The sequence below is a fragment of the Thermobia domestica genome, chromosome 6 (assembly GCF_964235325.1).
Source record: "Thermobia domestica chromosome 6, izTheDome1.hap1.1, whole genome shotgun sequence".
NCBI lineage: Eukaryota > Metazoa > Arthropoda > Insecta > Zygentoma > Lepismatidae > Thermobia > Thermobia domestica.
In genome coordinates, this window is record NC_137459.1 from 311,440,954 (window position 1) to 311,464,118 (window position 23,165).

Genomic DNA, 23,165 nt, shown 5'->3' on the forward strand with positions numbered 1-23,165 from the left:
GCTCAGATTTAAAGAAAAATTCCTCACAGTTGCTGACTTTTCGTTCATAATTGCCGACAAAGGCCTCACAGTAGCCGTCAAAACGCACATAATTGCCGACTTTTCGTTCATAATTGCGGACAAAGGGCTCATAGTTGCCTACATAATGGTTCGTGCTCATCTTCAAAATGCTCACAGTTGGGTTCAGAATGTTCAGACGTATTTTCAAAATGCTCACACTCACTTCCACGGTGCTCATAGTTGCCGACTTTTCATTCAGATTATCTTACTTTCTGCTGATAGTATAAGTTAAATGGTTCATGGTTGCTGCCAAAAAGCTCACAGTTGCCGTCAGTATACTCACACAAACCGTCAAAATGCTCAGACTTAAAGAAAAAGTGCTCATATTTGCCGACCATTCGCTCATAATTGCCGACCAAGGCATCACAGTAGCCGTCAAAACGCTCATAGTTGCCGACTTTTCATTCATAATTGCCGACCAAGGCCTCACAGGTGCCGTCAAGACGCTTATAGTTGCCGACTTTTCGTTACTAATAGCGGACAAATGGCTCATAGTTGTCTACATATTGGTTCGTGCTCATCTTCAAAATACTCAGAGTTGCCTTCAGAATGTTAAAACGTACATTCAAAATTCTCACACTCGCTTCCACGTTGCTGTTAGTTGCCGACTTTTCATTCATAATATCTAACATACTGCTGATAGTGTAAGTTAAGTGGTTCATGGTTGCTGTCAAATGACTCACAGTTGCCGTCAGATTCCTCACACAAGCCGTCAGAATGCTCAGATTTAAAGAAAAAGTGCTCATAGTTGCCGACTATTCGTTCATAATTGCCGACCAAGGCCTCACAAGTGCCGTCAAAACGCTCATAGTTGCCGGATTTTCGTTCATATTTGCGGACAAAGGTCTCATAGTTGTCTACATATTGGTTCGTGCTCATATTCAAAATACTCACAGTTGCCTTCAGAATGTTAAAACGTACTTTCAAAATGCTCACACTCGCTTCCACGTTGCTGTTAGTTGCCGACTTTTCATTAATAATATCTAACATACTGCTGATAGTGTAAGTTAAGTGGTTCATGGTTGCTGTCAAAAGACTCACAGTTGCCGTCAGATTCCTCACACAAGCCGTCAGAATGCTCAGATTTATAGAAAAAGTGCTCATAGTTGCCGACCATTCGTTCATAATTGCCGACCAAGACCTCACAGTAGCCGTCAAAACGTTCATAGTTGCCGACTTTTCATTCATAATTGCCGACCAAGGCATCACAGGTGCCGTAAAACGCTCATAGTTGCCGACTTTTTGTTTCTAATTGCGGACAAAGGGCTAATAGTTGCCTACATAATGGTTCGTGCTCATCTTCAAAATACTCACAGTTGACCTCAGAATGTTCAGACATACTTTCAAAATGCTCACACTCGCTTACACGGTTCTCATAGTTGCCGACTTTTCATTCATAATATCTAACATACTGCTGATAGTGTAAGTTAAATGGTTCATGGTTGCTGTCAAAATGCTCATAAATGCCGACTTTTCGTTCATAATTGCGGACAAAGGGGTCATAATTGCCTACATAATGGTTCGTGCTCATCTTCAAAATACTCACAGTTACGTTCAAAATGTTCAGACGTACTTTCAAATTGCTCACACTCGATTACACGGTGTTCATAGGTGCCGACTTTTCATTCATAATGTCTAACTTACTGCTGAGAGTATAAGTTAAATGGTTCATGGTTGCTGCCAAAAGGCTCACAGTTGCCGTCAGTATCCTCACACAAACCGTCAGAATGCTCACATTTAAAGAAAAAGTGCTCATATTTGCCGACCATTCGCTCATAATTGCCGACCAAGGCATCACAGTAGCCGTCAAAACGCTAATAGTTGCCGACTTTTCATTCATAATTGCCGACCAAGGCCTCACAGGTGCCGCCAAACGCTTATAGTTGCCGACTTTTCGTTAGTAATAGCGGACAAATGGCTCATAGTTGTCTACATAATGGTTCGTGCTCATCTTCAAAATACTCACAGTTGCCTTCAGAATGTTAAAACGTACTTTCAAAATGCTCACACTCGCTTCCACGTTGCTGTTAGTTGCCGACTTTTTCATTCATAATATCTAACATACTGCTGATAGAGTAAGTTAGGTGGTTCATGGTTGCTGTCAAAAGACTCACAGTTGCCGTCAGATTCCTCACACAAGCCGTCAGAATGCTCAGATTTAAAGAAAAATGCTCATAGTTGCCGACTATTCGTTCATAATTGCCGACCAAGGCCTCACAGGTGCCGTCAAAACGCTCATAGTTGCCGAATTTTCGTTCATATTTGCGGACAAAGGGCTCATAGTTGCCTACATAATGGTTCGTTCTCATCTTCAAAAAAAAAAAAAAACAGTTGCCTACATAATGTTCAGACTTACTTTCAAAATGCTCACACTCACTTCCACGGTGCTCATAGTTGCCGACTTTTCATTCAGAATATCTTACTTACTGCTGATATTGTAAATTAAATGGTTTATGGTTGCTGTCAAACGGCACAGTTGCCGTCCGATTCCTCACACAAGTCGTCAGAATGCTCAGATTTAAAGAAAATGTGCTCATAGTGGCCGACCATTCGTTCATAATTGCCGACCAAGGCGTCACAGTAGCCGTCAAAACGTTCATTGTTGCCGACTTTCATTCGAAATTGCCAACCAAGGCTTCACAGGTGCCGTAAATCGCTCACATGTCCGACTTTTCGTTTCTAATTGCGGACAAAGGGATCATAGTTGCCTACAGAATGATTCGTGCTCATCTTCAAAACACTCACAGTTGCCTTCAGAATGTTCAGACGTACTTTCAAATTGCTCACACTCGATTCCACGATGCTCATAGTTGCCGACTTTTCATTCATAATATCTAACATACTGCTGATAGTGTAAGATAAATGGTTTATGTTTGCTGTCAAAAGACACAGTTGCCGTCAGAATCCTCACCCAAGCAGTCAGAATGCTCACATTTAAAGAAAAAATGCTCATAGTTGCCTACCATTCGTTCATAATTTCCGAACAGGACCTCTCAGTAGCCGTCAAAGCGTTCATATTTGCCGACTTTTCGTTCATAATTGCCGACCAAGGCCTCAAAGATGCCGTCAAAACGCTCATAATTGCCGACTTTTCGTTCATATTGGCGGACAAAGGGATCATAGTACCTACATAATGGTTCGTGCTCATCTTCAAAATACTCAAAGTTGCCTTCAGAATGTTCAGACGTACTTTCAAATTGCTCTCACTCGATTCCACGATGCTCATAGTTGCCGAATTTTCATCGATAATATCTAACTTACTGCTGATAGTGTAAGTTAAATGGTTCATGGTTGCTGCCAAAAGGCTCACAGTGGCGTCAGATTCCTTACACAAGCCGTCAGAATGCTCACATTTAAAGAAAAAGTGCTCATTGTTGCTGACTTTTCATTCATAATATCCGACCAAGGCCTCACAAGTGCCGTAAAACGCTCAGAGTTGCCGACTTTTCGTTCCTAATTGCGGACAAAGGGCTCATAGTTGCCTACATAATGGTTCGTGCTCTTCTTCAAAATACTCACAGTTGCCTTCAGAATGTTCAGACGTACTTTCAAAATGCTCACACTCGATTCCGCGTTGCTCATAGTTGCCGATTTTTCATCATAATATCTAATATACTGCTGATAGTGTAAGTTAAATAGTTAATGTTGCTGTCAAAAGGCTCACAGTTCCCGTCAGATTCCTCACACAAGCAGTCAGAATGCTCAGATTTAAAGAAAAAGTGCTCATAGTGGCCGACCATTCGTTCATAATTGCCAACCAAGGCCTCACAGGTGCCGTTAAAACGCTCATAGTTACCGAATTTTCCTTCATAATTCTGAACAGAGGGCTCATAGTTGCATACATAATGGTTCGTTCTCATCTTCAAAATACTCACAGTTGCCTTCAGAATGTTCAGACGTACTTTCAAAATGCTCACACTCACTTCCACGGTGCTCATAGTTGCCGACTTTTTATTCAGAATATCTTACTGCTGATATTGTAAGTTAAATGGTTCATGGTTTCTGTCAAAAGGCTCACAGTTGCCGTCAGATTCCTCAGGCAAGCCGTCAGAATGCTCAGTTTTAAAGAAAAAGTGCTCATAGTTGCCGACCATTCGTTCATAATTGCCGACCAAGGACTCACAGGTGCCGTCATCACGTTCATACTAGCCGGATTTTAGTTCATATTTGCGGACAAAGGGCTCATAGTTGCCTACATAATGGTTCGTGCTCGTCCTGAAAATACTCACAGTTGCCTTCAGAAGGTTCAGACATACTTTCAAAATGCTCAAACTCGCTTCCACGATGCTCATAGTATCCGACTTTTCATTCAAAATATATAACATACTGCTGATAGTGTAAGTTAAATGGTTCATGATTGCTGTCAAAAGGCTCACATTTGCTGTCAGATTCCTCACACAAGGCGTCAGAATGCTCAGATTTAAAGAAAAAGTGCTCATAGTTGCTGACTTTTCGTTCATAATTGCGGACCAAGGCCCCACAGGTGCCGTCAAAACGCTCATAGTTGCCGACTTTCGTTACTAATTGCGGACAAAGGGCTCATAGTTGCCCACATAATGGTTCGTGCTCATCTTCAAAATACTCACAGTTGCCTTCAGAAGGTTCAGACGTACTTTCAAATTGCTCACACTCGATTCCACGGTGCTCATAGTTGCCGAATTTTCATCGGTAATATCTAACTTACTGCTGATAGAGTAAGTTAAATGGTTCATGGTTGCTGCCAAAAGGCTCACAGTGGCGTCAGATTCCTTACACAAGCCGTCAGAATGCTCACATTTTAAATAAAGTGCTCATTGTTGCTGACTTTTCATTCATAATTGCCGACCAAGGCCTCACAGGTGCCGTCAAAACGCTCACAGTTGCCGACTTTCGTTACTAATTGCGGACAAAGGGCTCATAGTTTCAAACATAATGGTTCGTGCCTATCTTCAAAATACTCACAGTTGCCTTCAGAATGTTCAAACGTACTTTGAAAATGCTCACACTCGCTTCCACGTTGCTGTTAGTTGCCGACTTTCCATTCATAATATATAACATACTGCTGATAGTGTAAGTTAAATGGTTCATGGTTGTTGTAAAAAGGCTCACATTTGCTGTCAGATTCCTCACACAAGGCGTCAGAATGCTCAGATTTAAAGAAAAAGTGCTCATAGTTGCTGACTTTTCGTTCATAATTGCGGACCAAGGCCCCAGAGGTGCCGTCAAAACGCTCATAGTTGCCGACTTTCGTTACTAATTGCGGACAAAGGGCTCATAGTTGCCCACATAATGGTTCGTGCTCATCTTCAAAATACTCACAGTTGCCTTCAGAAGGTTCAGACGTACTTTCAAATTGCTCACACTCGATTCCACGGTGCTCATAGTTGCCGAATTTTCATCGATAATATCTAACTTACTGCTGATAGTGTAAGTTATATGAATCATGGTTGCTGCCAAAAGGCTCACAGTGGCGTCAGATTCCTTACACAAGCCGCCAGAATGCTCACATTTAAAAAAAAGTGCTCATTGTTGCTGACTTTTCATTCATAATTGCCGACCAAGGCCTCACAGGTGCCGTCAAAACGCTCACAGTTGCCGACTTTCGTTACTAATTTCGGACAAAGGGCTCATAGTTGCCCACATAATGGTTCCTGCTCATCTTCAAAATACTCACAGTTGCCTTCAGAATGTTCAAATGTACTTTGAAAATGCTCACACTCGCTTCCACGATGCTCATAGTTGCCGACTTTTCATTCAAAATATTTTACATACTGCTATAATGTAAGTTAAATGGTTCATGGTTGCTGTCGAAAGACTCACAGTTGCCGTCAGATTTCTCACACAAGCCGTCAGAATGCTCAGATTTAAAGAAAACGTGCTCATAGTGGCCGACCATTCGTTCATATTTGCGGACAAAGGGCTCATAGTTGACTACATAATGGTTCTTGCTCATCATCAGAATAATCACAGTTGCCTTCAGAATGTTCAGACGTACTTTTAAAATGCTCACACACGCTTCCACGGTGCTCATAGTTGCCGACTTTTTATTCATAATATCTAACTTACTGCTGATATTGTAAGTTAAATCATTCATGGTTGCTGTCAAAAGGCTGACAGTTGGTTGCAGATTCCTCACACAAGCCGTCAGAATTCTCAGACTTAAGGAAAAAGTGCTCGTAGGTCCGACCATTCGTTCATAATTGCCGACCAAGGCCCGACAGGTGCCGTCAAAACGCTCATAGTTGCCGACTTTTCGTTCATAATTGCGGACAAAGGGCTCATACTTGCCTACATAATGGTTCGTGCTCATCTTCAAAATGCTCACAGTTGCCTTCAGAATGTTCACACGTACTTTCAAAATGCTCACATTTGCTTCCATGATGCTCATAGTTGCCGACTTTTCATTCATAATATCTAACATTCTGCTGATAGTGTAAGTTAAATGGTTCATTGTTGGTGTCAAAAGGCTCACATTTGCTGTCACATTCCTCACACAAGCCGTCACAATGCTCAGATTTAAAGAAAAAGTGCTCATATCTGCCGACCATTCGTTCATAATTGCCGACCAAGACCTTACAGTAGCCATCAAAACGTTCATATTAGCCGACTTTTCATTCATAATTGCCGGCCAAGGCCTCACAAGTGCCGTAAAACGCTCATAGTTGCCGACTTTTCGATCCTAATTGCGGACGAAGGGCTCATAGTTGCCTACATAATGGTTCGTGCTCATCTTCAAAATTCTCAGAGTTGCCTTCAGAATGTTAAAACGTACTTTCAAAATGCTCACACTCGCTTCCACGTTGCTGTTAGTTGCCGAATTTCCATTCATAATATATAACATACTGCTGATAGTGTAAGTTAAATGGTTCATGGTTGTTGTCAAAAGGCTCACATTTGCTGTCAGATTCCTCACACAAGGTGTCAGAATGCTCAGATTTAAAGAAAAAGAGCTCATAGTTGCTGACTTTTCGTTCATGATTGCCGACAAAGGCCTCACAATAGCCGTCAAAACGCTCATAATATCCGACTTTTCGTTAATAATTGCTTACAAAGGGCTCATAGTTGCCTACATAATGGTTCGTGCTCATCTTCAAAATACTCACAGTTGCCTTCAGAATGTTCACACGTACTTTCAAAATGCACACACTCGCTTCCACGATGCTCATAGTTGCCGACTTTTCATTCATAATATCTAACATACTGCTGATAGTGTAAGATAAATGGTTTATGGTTGCTGTCAAAAGACACAGTTGCCGTCAGATTCCTCACCCAAGCAGTCAGAATGCTCACATTTAAAGAAAAAGTGCTCATTGTTGCCGACCATTCGTTCATAATTTCCGAACAGGACCTCTCAGTAGCCGCCAAAACGCTCATAATGTCCGACCTTTCGTTCATAATTGCCGACCAAGGCCTCAAAGGTGCCGTCAAATCGGACATAATTATCGACTTTTCATTCATATTGGCGGACAAAGCGCTCATAGTTGCCTACATAATGGATCGTGCTCATCTTCAAAATACTCACAGTTGCCTTCAGAATGTTCAGACGTACTTTCAAAATGCTCACACTCGCTCCCACGGTGCTAATAGTTGCCGACTTTTCATTCATAATATCTAAATTACTGCTGATATTGTAAGTTAAATAGTTAATGGTTGCTGTCAAAAGGCTCACAGTTGCCGTCAGATTCCTCACACAAGCCGTCAGAATGCTCAGTTTTAAAGAAAAAGTGCTCACAGTTGCCGACCATTCGTTCATAATTGCCGACCAAGGACTCACAGGTGCCGTCAAAACGCTCATAGTAGCCGAATTTTAGTTCATATTTCCGGACAATGGGCTCATAGTTGCCTACATAATGGTTCGTTCTCATCTTCAAAATACTCACAGTTGCCTTCAGAATGTTCAGACGTACTTTCAAATTACTCACACTCGCTTCCACGATGCTCATAGTTGCCGACTTTCCATTCATAATATCTTACATACTGCTGATAATGTAAGTTAAATGGTTCATGGTTGCTCTCAAAACGCTCATAATTGCCGACTTTTCGTTCATAATTGCGGACAAAGCGCTCATAATTGCCTACATAATGGTTCGTGCTCATCTTCAAAATACTCACAGTTGCCTTCAGAATGTTCAGACGTACTTTCAAATTGCTCACACTCGATTCCATGGTGCTCATATTTGCCGAATTTTCATCCTAAATATCTATCTTACTGTGATAGTGTAAGTTAAATGGTTCGTGGTTGCAGTCAAAAGGCTCACATTTGCTGTCACATTTCTCACACAAGCCGTCAGAATGCTCAGATTTATAGAAAAAGTGCTCATAGTTGCCGACCATTCGTTCATAATTGCCGACCAAGACCTCACAGTAGCCGACAAAACGTTCATAGTTGCCGACTTTCATTCGTAATTACCGACCAAGGCCTCACAGGTGCCGTAAAACGCTCATAGTTGCCGACTTTTCGTGTCTAATTGCGGACAAAGGGCTCATAGTTGCCTACATAATGATTCGTGCTCATCTTCAAAATACTCACAGTTGCCCTCAGAATGTTCAGACATACTTTTAAAATGCTCACACTCGCTTTCACGTTGCTCATAGTTGCCGACTTTTCATTCATAATATCTAACATACTGCTGATAGTGTAAGTTAAATGGTTCATTGTTGCTGTCAAAATGCTCATAAATGCCGACTTTTCGTTCATAATTGCAGACAAAGGGGTCATAATTCCTACATAATGGTTCGTGCTCATCTTCAAAATACTCACAGTTGCCTTCAGAATGTTCAGACGTACTTTCAAATTGCTCACACTCGATTCCACGGTGCTCATAGTTGCCGAATTTTCATCTATAATGTCTAACTTACTGGGGATAGTTTAAGTTAAATGGTTCGTGGGTGCTGCCAAAAGGCTCACAGCGGCGTCAGATTCCTCACACAAGCCGTCAGAATGCTCAGATTTAAAGAAAAATTCCTCACAGTTGCTGACTTTTCGTTCATAATTGCCGACAAAGGCCTCACAGTAGCCGTCAAAACGCACATAATTGCCGACTTTTCGTTCATAATTGCGGACAAAGGGCTCATAGTTGCCTACATAATGGTTCGTGCTCATCTTCAAAATGCTCACAGTTGGGTTCAGAATGTTCAGACGTATTTTCAAAATGCTCACACTCACTTCCACGGTGCTCATAGTTGCCGACTTTTCATTCAGATTATCTTACTTTCTGCTGATAGTATAAGTTAAATGGTTCATGGTTGCTGCCAAAAAGCTCACAGTTGCCGTCAGTATCCTCACACAAACCGTCAAAATGCTCAGACTTAAAGAAAAAGTGCTCATATTTGCCGACCATTCGCTCATAATTGCCGACCAAGGCATCACAGTAGCCGTCAAAACGCTCATAGTTGCCGACTTTTCATTCATAATTGCCGACCAAGGCCTCACAGGTGCCGTCAAGACGATTATAGTTGCCGACTTTTCGTTACTAATAGCGGACAAATGGCTCATAGTTGTCTACATATTGGTTCGTGCTCATCTTCAAAATACTCAGAGTTGCCTTCAGAATGTTAAAACGTACATTCAAAATTCTCACACTCGCTTCCACGTTGCTGTTAGTTGCCGACTTTTCATTCATAATATCTAACATACTGCTGATAGTGTAAGTTAAGTGGTTCATGGTTGCTGTCAAATGACTCACAGTTGCCGTCAGATTCCTCACACAAGCCGTCAGAATGCTCAGATTTAAAGAAAAAGTGCTCATAGTTGCCGACTATTCGTTCATAATTGCCGACCAAGGCCTCACAAGTGCCGTCAAAACGCTCATAGTTGCCGGATTTTCGTTCATATTTGCGGACAAAGGGCTCATAGTTGTCTACATATTGGTTCGTGCTCATATTCAAAATACTCACAGTTGCCTTCAGAATGTTAAAACGTACTTTCAAAATGCTCACACTCGCTTCCACGTTGCTGTTAGTTGCCGACTTTTCATTAATAATATCTAACATACTGCTGATAGTGTAAGTTAAGTGGTTCATGGTTGCTGTCAAAAGACTCACAGTTGCCGTCAGATTCCTCACACAAGCCGTCAGAATGCTCAGATTTATAGAAAAAGTGCTCATAGTTGCCGACCATTCGTTCATAATTGCCGACCAAGACCTCACAGTAGCCGTCAAAACGTTCATAGTTGCCGACTTTTCATTCATAATTGCCGACCAAGGCATCACAGGTGCCGTAAAACGCTCATAGTTGCCGACTTTTCGTTTCTAATTGCGGACAAAGGGCTAATAGTTGCCTACATAATGGTTCGTGCTCATCTTCAAAATACTCACAGTTGACCTCAGAATGTTCAGACATACTTTCAAAATGGTCACACTCGCTTACACGGTTCTCATAGTTGCCGACTTTTCATTCATAATATCTAACATACTGCTGATAGTGTAAGTTAAATGGTTCATGGTTGCTGTCAAAATGCTCATAAATGCCGACTTTTCGTTCATAATTGCGGACAAAGGGCTCATAATTGCCTACATAATGGTTCGTGCTCATCTTCAAAATACTCACAGTTACGTTCAGAATGTTCAGACGTACTTTCAAATTGCTCACACTCGATTACACGGTGTTCATAGGTGCCGACTTTTCATTCATAATGTCTAACTTACTGCTGAGAGTATAAGTTAAATGGTTCATGGTTGCTGCCAAAAGGCTCACAGTTGCCGTCAGTATCCTCACACAAACCGTCAGAATGCTCACCTTTAAAGAAAAAGTGCTCATATTTGCCGACCATTCGCTCATAATTGCCGACCAAGGCATCACAGTAGCCGTCAAAACGCTCATAGTTGCCGACTTTTCATTCATAATTGCCGACCAAGGCCTCACAGGTGCCGCCAAACGCTTATAGTTGCCGACTTTTCGTTAGTAATAGCGGACAAATGGCTCATAGTTGTCTACATAATGGTTCGTGCTCATCTTCAAAATACTCACAGTTGCCTTCAGAATGTTAAAACGTACTTTCAAAATGCTCACACTCGCTTCCACGTTGCTGTTAGTTGCCGACTTTTCATTCATAATATCTAACATACTGCTGATAGTGTAAGTTAAGTGGTTCATGGTTGCTGTCAAAAGACTCACAGTTGCCGTCAGATTCCTTACACAAGCCGTCAGAATGCTCAGATTTAAAGAAAAATGCTCATAGTTGCCGACTATTCGTTCATAATTGCCGACCAAGGCCTCACAGGTGCCGTCAAAACGCTCATAGTTGCCGAATTTTCGTTCATATTTGCGGACAAAGGGCTCATAGTTGCCTACATAATGGTTCGTTCTCATCTTCAAAAAAAAAAAACAGTTGCCTACATAATGTTCAGACTTACTTTCAAAATGCTCACACTCACTTCCACGGTGCTCATAGTTGCCGACTTTTCATTCAGAATATCTTACTTACTGCTGATATTGTAAATTAAATGGTTTATGGTTGCTGTCAAACGGCACAGTTACCGTCCGATTCCTCACACAAGTCGTCAGAATGCTCAGATTTAAAGAAAATGTGCTCATAGTGGCCGACCATTCGTTTATAATTGCCGACCAAGGCGACACAGTAGCCGTCAAAACGTTCATTGTTGCCGACTTTCATTCGAAATTGCCAACCAAGGCTTCACAGGTGCCGTAAATCGCTCACATGTCCGACTTTTCGTTTCTAATTGCGGACAAAGGGATCATAGTTGCCTACAGAATGATTCGTGCTCATCTTCAAAACACTCACAGTTGCCTTCAGAATGTTCAGACGTACTTTCAAATTGCTCACACTCGATTCCACGATGCTCATAGTTGCCGAATTTTCATCGATAATATCTAACTTACTGCTGATAGTGTAAGTTAAATGGTTCATGGCTGCTGCCAAAAGGCTCACAGTGGCGTCAGATTCCTTACACAAGCCGTCAGAATGCTCACATTTAAAGAAAAATTGCTCATTGTTGCTGACTTTTCATTCATAATTGCCGTCCAAGGCCTCACAGGTGCCGTAAAACGCTCATAGTTGCCGACTTTCGTTACTAATTGCGGACAAAGGGCTCATAGTTGCCCACATAATGGTTCGTGCTCATCTTCAAAATACTCACAGTTGCCTTCAGAATGTTCAAACGTACTTTGAAAATGCTCACACTCACTTCCACGTTGCTCTTAGTTGCCGACTTTCCATTCATAATATCTAACATACTGCTGATAGTGTAAGTTAAATGGTTCATGGTTGTTGTCAAAAGACTCACAGTTGCCGTCAGATTCCTCACACAAGCCGTCAGAATGCTCAGATTTAAAGAAAAAAGTGCTCATATTTGCCGACTATTTGTTCATAATTGCCGTCCAAGGCCTCACAAGTGCCGTCAAAACGCTCAGAGTTGCCGACTTTTCGTTCCTAATTGCGGAAAAAGGGCTCATAGTTGCCTACATAATGGTTCGTGCTCATCTTGAAAATAATCACAGTTGCCTTCAGAATGTTCACACGTACTTTCAAAATGCTCAAACTCGCTTCCACGATGCTCATAGTTGCCGACTTTTCATTCATAATATCTAGCATACTGCTGATAGTGTAAGTTAAATGGTTTATGGTTGCTGTCAAAAGACACAGTTGCCGTCCGATTCCTCACCCAAGCCGTCAGAATGCTCAGTTTTAAAAAAATGTGCTCACAGTGGCCGACCATTCGTTCATAATTGCCGACCAAGGCGTCACAGTAGCCGTCAAAACGTTCATTGTTGCCAACTTTCATTCGTAATTGCCAACCAAAGCCTCACAGGTGCCGTAAATCGCTCACATGTCCGACTTTTCGTTTCTAATTGCGCACAAATGGATCATAGTTGCCTACATAATGATTCGTGCTCACCTTCAAAATACTCACAGTTGCCTTCAGAAGGTTCAGACATACTTTCAAAATGCTCACACTCGCTTCCACGATGCTCATAGTTGCCGACTTTTCATTCATAATATCTAACATACTGCTGATAGTGTAAGTTAAATGGTTCATGATTGCTGTCAAAAGGCTCACATATGCTGTCAGATTCCTCACACAAGGCGTCAGAATGCTCAGATTTAAAGAAAAAGTGCTCATAGTTGCTGACTTTTCGTTCATAATTGCGGACCAAGGCCTCACAGGTGCCGTCAAAACGCTCATAATTGCCGGCTATTTGTTCATAATTGCGGACAAAGGGCTCATAATTGCCTACATAATGGTTCGTGCTCATCTTCAAAATACTCACAGTTGCCTTCAGAATGTTCAGACGTACTTTCAAATTGCTCACACTCGATTCCACGGTGCTCATAGTTGCCGAATTTTCATCGATAATATCTAACATACTGCTGATAGTGTAAGATAAATGGTTTATGTTTGCTGTCAAAAGACACAGTTGCCGTCAGAATCCTCACCCAAGCAGTCAGAATGCTCACATTTAAAGAAAAAATGCTCATAGTTGCGTACCATTCGTTCATAATTTCCGAACAGGACCTCTCAGTAGCCGTCAAAGCGTTCATATTTGCCGACTTTTCGTTCATAATTGCCGACCAAGGCCTCAAAGATGCCGTCAAAACGCTCATAATTGCCGACTTTTCGTTCATATTGGCGGACAAAGGGATCATAGTACCTACATAATGGTTCGTGCTCATCTTCAAAATACTCAAAGTTGCCTTCAGAATGTTCAGACGTACTTTCAAATTGCTCTCACTCGATTCCACGATGCTCATAGTTGCCGAATTTTCATCGATAATATCTAACTTACTGCTGATAGTGTAAGTTAAATGGTTCATGGTTGCTGCCAAAAGGCTCACAGTGGCGTCAGATTCCTTACACAAGCCGTCAGAATGCTCACATTTTAAATAAAGTGCTCATTGTTGCTGACTTTTCATTCATAATTGCCGACCAAGGCCTCACAGGTGCCGTCAAAACGCTCACAGTTGCCGACTTTCGTTACTAATTGCGGACAAAGGGCTCATAGTTGCAAACATAATGGTTCGTGCCTATCTTCAAAATACTCACAGTTGCCTTCAGAATGTTCAAACGTACTTTGAAAATGCTCACACTCGCTTCCACGTTGCTGTTAGTTGCCGACTTTCCATTCATAATATATAACATACTGCTGATAGTGTAAGTTAAATGGTTCATGGTTGTTGTAAAAAGGCTCACATTTGCTGTCAGATTCCTCACACAAGGCGTCAGAATGCTCAGATTTAAAGAAAAAGTGCTCATAGTTGCTGACTTTTCGTTCATAATTGCGGACCAAGGCCCCAGAGGTGCCGTCAAAACGCTCATAGTTGCCGACTTTCGTTACTAATTTCGGACAAAGGGCTCATAGTTGCCCACATAATGGTTCGTGCTCATCTTCAAAATACTCACAGTTGCCTTCAGAATGTTCAAATGTACTTTGAAAATGCTCACACTCGCTTCCACGATGCTCATAGTTGCCGAATTTTCATTCAAAATATTTTACATACTGTTATAATGTAAGTTAAATGGTTCATGGTTGCTGTCGAAAGACTCACAGTTGCCGTCAGATTTCTCACACAAGCCGTCAGAATGCTCAGATTTAAAGAAAACGTGCTCATAGTGGCCGACCATTCGTTCATATTTGCGGACAAAGGGCTCATAGTTGACTACATAATGGTTCTTGCTCATCATCAGAATAATCACAGTTGCCTTCAGAATGTTCAGACGTACTTTTAAAATGCTCACACACGCTTCCACGGTGCTCATAGATGCCGACTTTTTATTCATAATATCTAACTTACTGCTGATATTGTAAGTTAAATCATTCATGGTTGCTGTCAAAAGGCTGACAGTTGGTTGCAGATTCCTCACACAAGCCGTCAGAATGCTCAGATTTAAGGAAAAAGTGCTCGTAGGTCCGACCATTCGTTCATAGTTGCCGACCAAGGCCCCACAGGTGCCGTCAAAACGCTCATAGTTGCCGACTTTTCGTTCATAATTGCGGACAAAGGGCTCATACTTGCCTACATAATGGTTCGTGCTCATCTTCAAAATGCTCACAGTTGCCTTCAGAATGTTCACACGTACTTTCAAAATGCTCACATTTGCTTCCATGATGCTCATAGTTGCCGACTTTTCATTCATAATATCTAACATTCTGCTGATAGTGTAAGTTAAATGGTTCATTGTTGGTGTCAAAAGGCTCACATTTGCTGTCACATTCCTCACACAAGCCGTCACAATGCTCAGATTTAAAGAAAAAGTGCTCATAGCTGCCGACCATTCGTTCATAATTGCCGACCAAGACCTTACAGTAGCCATCAAAACGTTCATATTAGCCGACTTTTCATTCATAATTGCCGGCCAAGGCCTCACAGGTGCCGTAAAGCGCTCATAGTTGCCGACTTTTCGATCCTAATTGCGGACGAAGGGCTCATAGTTGCCTACATAATGGTTCGTGCTCATCTTCAAAATACTCAGAGTCGCCTTCAGAATGTTCACACGTACTTTCAAAATGCTCACACTCGCTTCCACGTTGCTGTTAGTTGCCGAATTTCCATTCATAATATATAACATACTGCTGATAGTGTAAGTTAAATGGTTCATGGTTGTTGTCAAAAGGCTCACATTTGCTGTCAGATTCCTCACACAAGGCGTCAGAATGCTCAGATTTAAAGAAAAAGAGCTCATAGTTGCTGACTTTTCGTTCATAATTGCGGACCAAGGCCCCACAGGTGCCGTCAAAACGCTCATAGTTGCCGACTTTCGTTACTAATTGCGGACAAAGGGCTCATAGTTGCCCACATAATGGTTCGTGCTCATCTTCAAAATACTCACAGTTGCCTTCAGAAGGTTCAGACGTACTTTCAAATTGCTCACACTCGATTCCACGGTGCTCATAGTTGCCGAATTTTCATCGATAATATCTAACTTACTGCTGATAGTGTAAGTTAAATGGTTCATGGTTGCTGTCAAAAGACTCACAGTTGCCGTCAGATTTCTCACACAAGCCGTCAGAATGCTCAGATTTAAAGAAAACGTGCTCATAGTGGCCGACCATTCGTTCATATTTGCGGACAAAGGGCTCATAGTTGACTACATAATGGTTCTTGCTCATCATCAGAATAATCACAGTTGCCTTCAGAATGTTCAGACGTACTTTTACAATGCTCACACACGCTTCCACGGTGCTCATAGTTGCCGACTTTTTATTCATAATATCTAACTTACTGCTGATATTGTAAGTTAAATCATTCATGTTTGCTGTCAAAAGGCTGACAGTTGGTTGCAGGTTCCTCACACAAGCCGTCAGAATGCTCAGATTTAAGGAAAAAGTGATCGTAGGTCCGACCATTCGTTCATAATTGCCGACCAAGGCCCCACAGGTGCCGTCAAAACGCTCATAGTTGCCGACTTTTCGTTCATAATTGCGGACAAAGGGCTCATACTTGCCTACATAATGGTTCGTGCTCATCTTCAAAATGCTCACAGTTGCCTTCAGAATGTTCACACGTACTTTCAAAATGCTCACATTTGCTTCCATGATGCTCATAGTTGCCGACTTTTCATTCATAATATCTAACATACTGCTGAAAGTGTAAGTTAAATGGTTCATGGTTGCTGTCAAAAGACTCACAGTTGCCATCAGATTCCTCACACAAGCCGTCACAATGCTCAGATTTAAAAAAAAGTGCTCATAGTTGCCGACCATTCGTACATAATTTCCGACCAAGGCGTCACAGTAGCCGTCAAAACGCTCATAGTTCCCGATCATTCGTTCATTATTGCCGACCAGGGCCTCACAGTAGCCGTCAAAACGTTCATATTTGCCGACTTTTCATTCATAATTGCCGGCCAAGGCCTCACAGGTCCGTAAAACGCTCATAGTTGCCGACTTTTCGATCCTAAATGCGGACGAAGGGCTCATAGTTGCCTACATAATGGTTCGTGCTCATCTTCAAAATACTCAGAGTTCCCTTCAGAATGTTCACACGTACTTTCAAAATGCACACACTCGCTTCCACGATGCTCATAGTTGCCGACTTTTCATTCATAATATCTAACATACTGCTGATAGTGTAAGATAAATGGTTTATGGTTGCTGTCAAAAGACACAGTTGCCGTCAGATTCCTCACCCAAGCAGTCAGAATGCTCACGTTTAAAGAAAAAGTGCTCATAGTTGCCGACCATTCGTTCATAATTTCCGAACAGGAACTCTCAGTAGCCGTCAAAACGTTCAGATTTGCCGACTTTTCGTTCATAATTGCCGACCAAGGCCTCAAAGATGCCGTCAAAACGCTCACAATTGCCGACTTTTCGTTCATATTGGCGGACAAAGGGATCATAGTTGCCTACATAATGGTTCGTTCTCATCTTCAAAATACTCACAGTTGCCTTCAGAATGTTCACACGTACTTTCAAAATGCTCAAACTCGCTTCCACGATGCTCATAGTTGCGGACTTTTCATTCATAATATCTAGCATACTGCTGATAGTGTAAGTTAAATGGTTTATGGTTGCTGTCAAAGAAACAGTTGCCGTCCGATTCCTCACACAAGCCGTCAGAACGCTCAGATTTAAAGAAAATGTGCTCATAGTGGCCGACCATTCGTTCATAATTGCCGACCAAGGCGTCACAGTAGCCGTCAAAACGTTCATAGTTGCCGACTTTCATTCGTAATTGCCAACCAAGGCCTCACAGGTGCCGTAAATCGCTCACATGTCCGACTTTTCGTTTCTAATTGCGGACAAAGGGCTCATAGTTGCCAACATAATGATTCGTGCTCATCTTCAAAATACTCACAGTTGCCTTGAGAAGGTTCAGACATACTTTCAAAATGCTCACACTCGCTTCCACGATGCTAATAGTTGCCGACCTTTCATTCAGAATATCTTACTTACTGCTGATATTGTAAGTTAAATGGTCCATGGTTGCTGTCAAAAGACTCACAGTTGCCGCCAGATTCGTCACACAAGCCGTCAGAATGCTCAGATTTAAAGAAAAAGTGCTCATAGTTGCCGACCATTCGTACATAATTGCCGACCAAGGCATCAGAGTAGCCGACAAAACGCTCATAGTTGCCGAATTTTCATTCATAATTGCCGACCAAGGCCTCACAAGTGCCGTAAGAACGCTCATAGTTGCCGAATTTTCGTTCCTAATTGCGGACAAAAGGCTCATAGTTGCCTACATAATGGTTCGTTCTCATCTTCAAAATACTCACAGTTGCCTTCAGAATGTTCAAACGTACTTTCAAAATGCTCACACTCGCTTCCACGATGCTCATAGTTGCCGACTTTTCATTCATAATATCTAGCGTACTGCTGATAGTGTAAGATAAATGGTTTATGGTTGCTTTCAAAGGACACAGTTGCCGTCCGATTCCTCACACAAGCCGTCAGAATGCTCAGATTTAAAAAAAGTGCTCATAGTTTCAGATCATTCGTTCATAATTGAAAAAATAAGGCCTCACACGTGCCGTAAAACGCTCATAGTTGCCGACTTTTCGTTACTAATTGCGGACAAAGGGCTCATAGTTGCCTACATAATGGTTCATGCTCATCTTTAAAATTCTCAAAGTTGCCTTCAGAATGTTCACACGTACTTTTAAAATGCTCACTCTCGCTTCCACGGTGCTCATAGTTGCCGACTTTTCATTCATAATATCTAACTTACTACGCACAGTGTAAGTTAAATGGTTCATGGTTGCTGTCAAAAGGCTCACAGTTGCCGTCCGATTCCTCACACAAGCCGTCAGAATGCTCAGATTTAAAGAAAATGTGCTCATTGTGGCCGACCATTCGTTCATTATTGCCGACCAAGGCCTCACAGGTGCCGTAAAAACGCTCATAGTTGCCGGATTTTAGTTCATATTTGCGGACAAAAGGCTCATAGTTGCCTACATAATGGTTCGTGCTCATCTTCAAAATTCTCAAAGTTAACTTCAGAATGTTCACACGTACTTTTAAAATGCTCACACTCGCTTCCACGATGCTCATAGTTGCCGACTTTTCATTCAAAATATTTTACATACTGCTATAATGTAAGTTAAATGGTTCATGGTTGCTGTCAAAAGACTCACAGTTGCCGTCAGATTTCTCACACAAGCCGCCAGAATGCTCAGATTTAAAGAAAACGTGCTCATATTGGCCGACCATTCGTTCATATTTGCGGACAAAGGGCTCATAGTTGACTACATAATGTTTCTTGCTCATCATCAGAATAATCACAGTTCCCTTCAGAATGTTCAGACGTACTTTTAAAATGCTCACACACGCTTCCACGGTGCTCATAGTTGCCGACTTTTTATTCATAATATCTAACTTACTGCTGATATTGTAAGTTAAATCATTCATGGTTGCTGTCAAAAGGCTGACAGTTGGTTGCAGATTCCTCACACAAGCCGTCAGAATGCTCAGATTTAAGGAAAAAGTGCTCGTAGGTCCGACCATTCGTTCATAATTCCCGACCAAGGCCCCACAGGTGCCGTTAAAACGCTCATAGTTGCCGACTTTTCGTTCATAATTGCGGACAAAGGGCTCATACTTGCCTACATAATGGTTCGTGCTCATCTTCAAAATGCTCACAGTTGCCTTCAGAATATTCACACGTACTTACAAAATGCTCACATTTGCTGCCATGATGCTCATAGTTGCCGACTTTTCATTCATAATATCTAACATACTGCTGAAAGTGTAAGTTAAATGGTTCGTGGTTGCTGTCAAAAGACTCACAGTTGCCATCAGATTCCTCACACAAGCCGTCACAATGCTCAGATTTAAAGAAAAAGTGCTCATAGTTGCCGACCATTCGTACATAATTTCCGACCAAGGCGTCACAGTAGCCATCAAAACGCTCATAGTTCCCGATCATTCGTTCATTATTGCCGACCAGGGCCTCACAGTAGCCGTCAAAACGTTCATAGTTGCCGACTTTCATTCATAATTGCCGACCAAGGCCTCACAGTAGCCGTCAAAACGCTCATTGTTGCCGACCATTCGTTCATAATTGCCGACCAATGCCTCACACATGCCGTCAAAACGCTCATAGTTGCCGACTTTTCGTTCATAATTGCGGACAAAGAGCTCATAGTTGCCTACATAATGATTCGTGCTCATGCACAAAATACTGACAGTAGCCTTCAGAATGTTCACACGTACTTTCAAAATGCTCACACTCGCTTCCACGTTGCTGTTAGTTGCCGACTTTTCATTCATAATATCTAACATACTGCTGATAGTGTAAGTTAAGTGGTTCATGGTTGCTGTCAAAAGACTCACAGTTGCCGTCAGATTCCTCACACAAGCTGTCAGAATGCTCAGATTTAAAGAAAAATTGCTCATAGTTGCCGACTATTCGTTCATAATTGCCGACCAAGTCCTCACAAGTGCCGTCAAAACGCTTATAGTTGCCGACTTTTCGTTAGTAATAGCGGACAAATGGCTCATAGTTGTCTACATAATGGTTCGTGCTCATCTTCAAAATACTCACAGTTGCCTTCAGAATGTTAAAACGTACTTTCAAAATGCTCACACTCGCTTCCACGTTGCTGTTAGTTGCCGACTTTTCATTCCTAATATCTAACATACTGCTGATAGTGTAAGTTAAATGGTTCATATTTGGTGTCAAAAGGCTCACATTTGCTGTCACATTCCTCACACAAGCCGTCAGAATGCTCAGATTTAAAGAAAAAGTGCTCATAGTTGCCGACCATTCGTTCATAATTGCCGACCAAGACCTCACTGTAGCCGTCAAAACGTTCATAGTTGCCGAATTTTCATTCATAATTGCCGACCAAGGCATCACAGGTGCCGTAAAACGCTCATAGTTGCCGACTTTTCGTTTCTAATTGCGGACAAAGGGCTAATAGTTGCCTACATAATGGTTCGTGCTCATCTTCAAAATACTCACAGTTGCCTTCAAAATGTTCGGACGTACTTTCAAATTGCTCACACTCGATTGCACGGTGTTCATAGTTGCCGAATTTTCATCCATAATATCTAACTTACAATGGATAGTTTAAGTTAAATGGTTCGTGGTTGCTGCCAAAAGGCTGACAGTGGCGTCAGATTCCTCACACAAGCCGTCATAATGCTCACATTTAAAGAAAAAATGCTCACAGTTGCTGACTTTTCGTTCATAATTGCCGACCAAGGCCTCACAGTAGCCGTCAAAACGCACATAATTGCCGACTTTTCGTTCATAATTGCGGACAAAAGGCTCATAGTTGCCTACATAATGGTTCGTGCTCATCTTCAAAATACTCACAGTGGCGTTGATAATGTTCAGACGTACTTTCAAATTGCTCACACTCGCTTCCAAGATGCTCATAGTTACCGACTTTTCATTCATAATATCTAGCATACTGCTGATAGTGTAAGATAAATGGTTTATGGTGCTGTCAAAAGACACAGTTGCCGTCCGATTCCTCACACAAGCCGAAAGAATACTCAGATTTAAAGAAAGTGCTCATAGTTTCCGAACATTCGTTCATAATTGCCGACCAAGGCCTCACAGGTGCCGTCAAAACGCTCATAGTTGCCGGATTTTCGTTCATATTTGCGGACAAAGGGCTCATAGTTGCCTACATAATGGTTCGTGCTCATTTTCAAAACACTCACAGTTGCCTTCAGAATGTTCATACGTACTTTCAGAATGCTCACTCGCTTCCACGATGCTCATAGTTGCCGACTTTTCATTCATAGTATCTAACATTCTGCTGATAGTGTAAGTTAAATGGTTCATAGTTGGTGTCAAAAGGCTCACATTTGCTGTCACATTCCTCACACAACCCGTCAGAATGCTCAGATTTAAAGAAAAAGTGCTCATAGTTGCCGACCATTCGTTCATAATTGCCGAACAAGACCTTACAGTAGCCGTCAAAACGTTCGTAGTTGCCGACTTTTCATTCATAATTGAGGACCAAGGCCTCACAGGTGCCGCAAAACGCTCATAGTTGCCGGATTTTCGTTCATATTTGGGGACAAAGGGCTCATAGTTGCCTACATAATGGTTCGTGCTCATTTTCAAAACACTCACAGTTGCCTTCAGAATGTTCAGACGTACTTTCAAATTGCTCACACTCGATCCCACGGTGCTCATAGTTGCCGAATTTTCATCCATAATATCTAACTTACTGGGGATAGTTTAAGTTAAATGGTTCGTGGTTGCTGCCAAAAGGCTCACAGTGGCGTCAGATTCCTCACACAAGCCGTCAGAATGCTCACATTTAAAGAAAAAGTGCTCACAGTTGCTGACTTTTCGTTCATAATTGCTGACCAAAACCTCACAGTAGCAAACAAAACGCACATAATTGCCGACTTTTCGTTCATAATTGCGGACAAAGGGCTCATAGTTGCCTACATAATGGTTCGTGCTCATCTTCAAAATGCTCACAGTTGCCTTCAGAATGTTCACACGTACTTTCAAAATGCACACACTCGCTTCCAGGATGCTCATAGTTGCCGACTTTTCATTCATAATATCTAACATACTGCTGATAGTGTAAGATAAATGGTTTATGGTTGCTGTCAAAACACACAGTTGCCGTCAGAATCCTCACCCAAGCAGTCAGAATGCTCACATTTAAAGAAAAAGTGCTCATAGTTGCCGACCATTCGTTCATAATTGCCGACCAAGGCCTCACACTAGCCGTCAAAACGCTCATAGTTGCCGACTTTTCATTCATAATTACCGACCAAGGCCTCACAGGTTCCGTAACAACGCTCATAGTTGCCGAATTTTCGTGTCTAATTGCGGACAAGGGGCTCATAGTTTCCTACATGATTCGCGCTCATCTTCAAAATACTCACAGTTGCCCTCAGAATGTTCAGACATACTTTCAAAATGCTCATACTCGCTTCCACGTTGCTGATAGTAGCCGACTTTCCATTCATTATATTTAACATACTGCTAATAGTGTAAGTTAAATGGTTCATGGTTGCTGTCAAAACGCTCATAATTGCCGACTTTTCGTTCATAATTGCGGACAAAGGGCTATTAATTGTCTACATAATGGTTCGTGCTCATCTTCAAAATACTCACAGTTGCCTTCAGAATGTTCAGACGTACTTTCAAATTGCTCACACTCGATTCCACGGTGCTCATATTTGCCGAATTTTCATCCTTAATATCTAACTTACTGGGGATAGTGTAAGTTAAATGGTTCGTGGT